At 35.1% G+C, this 6,007-nt stretch overlaps 1 pseudogene; it reads left to right on the top strand.

The window, feature by feature from the left end:
- Positions 1 to 2,170: 2,170 nt before the first annotated feature.
- LOC148771499 (secreted RxLR effector protein 161 pseudogene) lies at positions 2,171 to 2,746 on the top strand (annotated as a pseudogene).
- Positions 2,747 to 6,007: the final 3,261 nt, after the last annotated feature.

The following is a 6,007-nucleotide window of genomic DNA, read 5'->3' as shown; positions in this document are numbered from 1 at the left end:
GGGAAATGGTTGCCAAAATATTATGAAAGATGATCAATTTGTTTTCAAAGCTATTAGAATGCAAAATATGTATGTGTGTTCGGTTGAACCTTTGTTGCATGTTAATTATGTTAAACATGATCATTCTAGTCTTTGGCATAGGAGGTTAGGTCACATAAGTGTTAGAGGGCTTGAGTTATTGCATAAAAACAATTATCTTGATAATGACCGTGTGTCTGATCTGCCCATATGTAACTCATGCATTTTAGGAAAACAGACTAAAGTCCAATTTCCTGTGTCTCATTTCCCTATTTTTTCTAAATGCACTAATATCCTGAATATATACATGTTGATGTGTGGGGCCCTGCCCCAGTTCCTAGTCATGGTGGTAATAGATATTTCCTCTCTGTGGTTGATGATTTTTCCAGAAAATTGTTTGTATACTTGCTGAAAAATAAATCTGATGTGTTTCAAAGATTTAAAGGATGGAAAGTTTTAATTGAAAATCAAACTGGAAAGAAAATTAAAACCTTGAGAACTGACAATGGAACTGAATTCTGCAATGTTGAATTTGATGCTTTGTGTGTTGAGTCTGGCATAAAGAGGCATAAAACTGTAGCTTACACCCCTCAACAAAATGGTGTTGCTGAGAGGATGAATAGGACATTACTTGATAGAGTTAGGTCCATGTTAGATGTATCTGGCTTATCTAAAATGTTTTGGGGTGAAGCTGTATTAACTGTTGCATATGTGATCAACAGATCACCTTCTGTGCCTCTATGCGGTGAATTACCTGAAAATAAGTGGTCTGGTAATCATGTTAGTTTGTCTAATCTTAGAGTATTTGGTTGCTCTGCTTCTGTGCACCAAAAACATGATAAACTTGATTCCAGGTCTGTTAAATGTGTGTTTTTGAGTTATCCAGAGGGGGTTAAGGGTTATAAGTGCTGGCTTAAGGGGGAACATGGATATAAAACTCTGATTAGTAGAAATGTGATATTCAATGAAAGTGAGTTTCTTTGTCTGTCTGTTGTTTCTTCTGAGTCTACCTCTACTGAGGTGGGACTTCCCCTATTATTCCTGCTCAACATGAAACTGTATCTGATTCTGATAGTGAAACTGATAACAATGTGCCTGAAAATGATATCTTTGATCAAAATGCTATTACTGATGCGCCTTATGTGGACAATCTTGGTGATTACCAACTTGCTAGGGACAGAAGTAGAAGGAACATCATTAGGCCTCACCATTTAGATGATTATCAGTTTGCTTCTTATGCGTTTCATGTTTTTGAGTCTCTAGATGGTAACGAACCTAAGTCTTATAGGGAAGCTCTTAAATCTAATGAATCCGTCTCTTGGTTAAATGCTATGAATGAACAAAATGAATCTTTGCATGTTAATCATACTTGGATTCTTGTGCCAAAACCTGCAGAATGATCTTTAGTTGATTGTAAGTGGTTGTATAAGGTAAAGCATGAATCTGATTCAATTAGATATAAGGCTAGGCTAGTGGCTAAGGGGTTTACCCAAAAAGAAGGAATTGATTACATAGAAATATTTGCTCCTGTTGTGAAATGTAATATTGTGAGAATAATGCTTGCTCTAAATGCTCAATTTGATTGGGAATTAAAACAAATGGATGTGAAAACTGCATTTCTGCATGGTGAATTAGATAAGCAAATATATATGAAACAACCTGAAGGTTTTCTTGATAAGAAACATACTGATTATGTGTGCCTTTTGTAAAAAAATCTTTGTATGGTCTTAAGCAGTCCCCTAGACAGTGGAATAAGAGATTTGATGTATGCATGAAGTCCTTGAAATTTAAGAGAAGTTCTTATGATCCATGCTTGTATTTCAAACAATCTGCTCAAATTCCTGTTTTCTTGTTCCTTTATGTGGATGATATGCTTTTGACTAGTCCTTGTATTAAAACAATTAATCATGTCATTAAATGTCTTAGTGATGAATTTGACATGAAATTGCTTGGTAATGCTAAAAGGATACTTGTCATGGATATAATCAGAGATAGAAAATGTTGTTCATTGTTTCTGAATCAATCTTCTTATACTGAAAAAATCCTTGAGAAATTTTCTATGTAATTTGCAAAACCTGTATGTGTTCCTCTTGCTGCTCACTTTATGCTAAGTTAGGAACAATCTCTCAAAACTTAACTTGAAATCTCTGAAATGAAGAATGTGCCATATGCTAATGCTATATGGTCTGTTATGTATTTGATGGTTAGCACTAGGCCAAATATTGCTTATTCTGTGAGTTATCTTAATAGGTACATGTCTAATCCATATTTGCCTCATTGGGAGGCTCTTAAATGGTTGCTTAGTTATTTAAAAGGATCTGTTAAAACTGGCTTGCTTTTTTCTAAATGTGAAACTGATAGTAAACTATGTGGGTATGTGGATTCTAATTTTGCCGACAAGGATAGCAGAAAATCCTCCACTTCTTATGTGTTTATTTTAAATGGTTCATGTGTAAGCTGGAAATCTCAGCTCCAAAGCATTGTTGCTCTGTGTACTGCTGAGGCAGAGTATGTAGCTACTATAGAGGCTATTAAAGAAGCTATTTGGCTGAAAGGTCTATTGCTTGAAATTGGTTTCTTGAAGAACAAAGTGGTAGTTTTTTCTGATAGTCAATCCGGTATTCAATTGTGCAAAAACCTTGTCTTCCATGATAGAACCAAACATATTGAGATCAAATTTCATTTCATTAGGAGAATTGTGGAAGAAGTTGAAAAAATCCCATCATAGTTCAACCCTGCTGATATGGGAACTAAGTGCTTACCAGTTGAGAAATTTCGTTTTTGTTTGAAAAACTTAAACCTAATTTCACAAGATTAAACTGTTGTGTGCTTTTGTTACAATCTGTGTGACTGATATTTGTGTGCTTTCTGTGTGATTGCTTGTATGCATTCTTTTCTTTGTGAACTGCAATGTGTCTATCTTTGTGATTTCAATTCTACATTTTTTGTAGATAATTTATAATAATATATATTTCTAGCATTTAAATAGAAACAAATATATATTAGTTAGATAATTCATAATAGTATAAAATTTTATATTAATAATAATATAAAAATTTTAAAAAATATATAACTAAAGTTCATTATTTATTTTATAATATTTTTCATTTTACTATAAATATTTTTTAATAAAAAATAAATGATTTTAATAAAAAAATTAAATAAAAAAAATAAAAATAAAAACGTCAATGAGCTCGAGCTCAAGCTCCTCAAAATTGGCTCGAGCTCGAGCTCGAGCAAAAAAAAAAAATACCTCAGTGAGTTCGAGCTCAAGGTCGGCAATATAGACTCGAGCTCGAGTCGGCCAAAACACCCCTACACTTCACACATATACATAGTATAACTATGTGTGTGTATGATATATATATATATATATATATATATATATATATTAAGGTTGTGGCCCAATGTGTTTGGGCATGTAGCCCAATCTCACTGTTAACTTACACACACACATTACAAAAGAATGGCCCAACAGTTAATAAAGCCCACTTGTGGGAATGTGCTGGAAGGATTAAACTGAGCCGTTAGATTAATCCATTATGTTAGAATCCGAGAGGATTCTGACTCTATTTTTCAGCACGTGTGAAAAACGTGTGTTTAAAGCTAGGGAAGTTTCCTTAATGCTTTAAACTCTTATTTTGTCATTAATTTATTTTAATAGCGCGAGTCATGTGTTAACAAGGAATTTCCTTGACAAAGACTTTCCTTATCACACAATTCTTTTTTCTTACGTAAGATTGAAACTAACCTAATGGGCTCTAATCTTTTGTAGGGCTCGTCTATTCAACCAAGGAAGTATAAATATAGGAGCACCAGCGTGTTGTAATGATGGCCCTTTTGTGAGAGAGAAAAATAATTTTATACTCTTTTTTCGTTGCTGTTCCTGATATTTGATCTTTTTCGAGAAGAAAAATATATTCAAAGGTTTGCTTCTTTCACGTGAAAAGAAGATCGGTTCTTCGGGGGAAGAGCTTAGAAGATCTCGGGAGGAGGTCGATCCGCCGAATGTGGGATTCAGCGTTGAAGGGATTTCAAACGTGCGGAGCAAGGGACGTGGTGCAAAGTGAAGATTGATAATTCAGCGTAGTATACAAGAACGGCGTCGACAAAGAGGGAGTCATTGTATTTTGATTAAGTCCTATTATTGTATTCGTAAAACTAAAAATTAGTAAATTTCATTTGCAGGTCCCCGTGGATGTAGGGTACAATGGTATCCGAACCACTTTAAAATTTGTGTCTTTTTTATTATTGTTTCATTAACTGTTGCAACTCTTCGTAAAACAGTAAAACAATATCTAAAACTGAATCTGGAATTCATACAGCACAAATATATAATTAATTTGCACGAAATAATTATAACAATTGGCATCAAGAGCCTGTCACTAAATACACCGAGTGAGATTTTGGGAACTAATTACTCTTATTTTGTGCAGACATGAACACTCAACGAGAAGGAGCTTCAACTAATCGTCCACCACTTCTAATCGGCTCCAACTACTCATACTGGAAATAAAAAATGAAGATGTTCATCAAATCCATAGATGAGAGAGCATGGCATGCCATCATAACTGGTTGGACACCTCCAATGATCATAGGAGAAGAGAAAGTGGAAGTGATCAAACCAGAAGCGGATTGGAGTGATGGAGAGATATTATTCGCAAACTACAACTCAAGGGCCCTAAACGCAATCTTTAGTGGTGTGGATGATAATCAGTTTAAAATGATAGCATCATGTGAATCTGCAAAAAGAGCTTGGGAAATTCTTCAATTTACATACGAAGGAACGTCAACTGTAAGAACATCCAAGTTACAGATGTTGGCCACTAGATTTGAAAATTTAAGGATGGAGGAAAATGAGACGATCACTGACATCCATGCTAAACTATACGACATCTCCAACGAATCGTACGCACTTGGTGAACCTTACTCGGAGAGTAAATTAGTGAGAAAATCAATGCGTTCACTACCTGAAAGATTTGCTTACCGAATTGTTGCTATTGAAGAAGTCAGAGATGTTGACACGCTCAAATTAGACGAACTCATGGGGAAACTTCTAGCACAAGAACTTAATCATGGTGAAAATCATCGTGAAAAGCCTACAGAAGATAATATAGCCTTTCAAGCTGAAACTTCATATGCAACTCCACAAAATTTTTCAACTCAAGAAGATGAACAGACAGTTGAAGAATCCTTGGCACTGCTGTCGAAAAACTTTGGGAAATTTCTCAAAAAGATCGGTAAAAAGGGAATTTCTCCCAACAATGGGAAACCCGTGAACTTTCAAAATCCTAGGAGAAACTCATATCAAGACAACTCAGAGGATCCAAAACCGAGAAGAATACAATGCCGACAATGCGAAGGCTTTGGTCACATTCAATCAGAATGCGCAAACACCTTGAAGAAAAAGAAAAGAAGGTCACTTACTACTGTTTGGAGTGATGAAGAAGATTCTGATGATGATCAAGGAAACAACGATCAGGTCACCAACTTTGTAGCATTCAGCAGCAAAGTCCCTCTGAACAGCTCAGAATCAACTGTTGCAACAGTTTGTGAAACAGAATCCAGGTATGGAATTGTGTGTTCTGATAATGACAAAAATCTAAACACAAATTCTTCTTTTGCAGAGGATCCAGACAGCAGCAGTGATGAGGAAGAACCAACCTTGGAAGAAGGAAAAGAGGTATACCAAAAAACGTACCAAAAATGGTTTGACGTTGTTAAGGTAAATGACTTCTTAGAAAAGGAGAAGCTTGTGCTTATAGAGGAAAACAAGACTCTAATGGTAAGAATTTCTACTCTTGAAGAGAGGGTCATATCAAGTGATCAAGTGAAAAATAGTTTGGAAGCTAAACTTATTCAAACTCAAGAAGCAATTGCAAAATTGAACACGGGTAGAGGTAATTTAGATGAACTTCTAAATAACAATAAACCGAACTATAATCGTCTAGACATAGGAGCAAGTCAGCTGCCCAAAGTTGACCTAAAA

Source organism: Erythranthe guttata, chromosome 3 (assembly GCF_056151865.1).
Source record: "Erythranthe guttata isolate IM_541 chromosome 3, IM_541, whole genome shotgun sequence".
In the NCBI taxonomy this organism is placed as follows: Eukaryota; Viridiplantae; Streptophyta; class Magnoliopsida; order Lamiales; family Phrymaceae; genus Erythranthe; species Erythranthe guttata.
The sequence above is the reverse complement of the archived record's forward strand: the minus strand, read 5'-3'. Positions and strand labels throughout refer to the sequence as shown.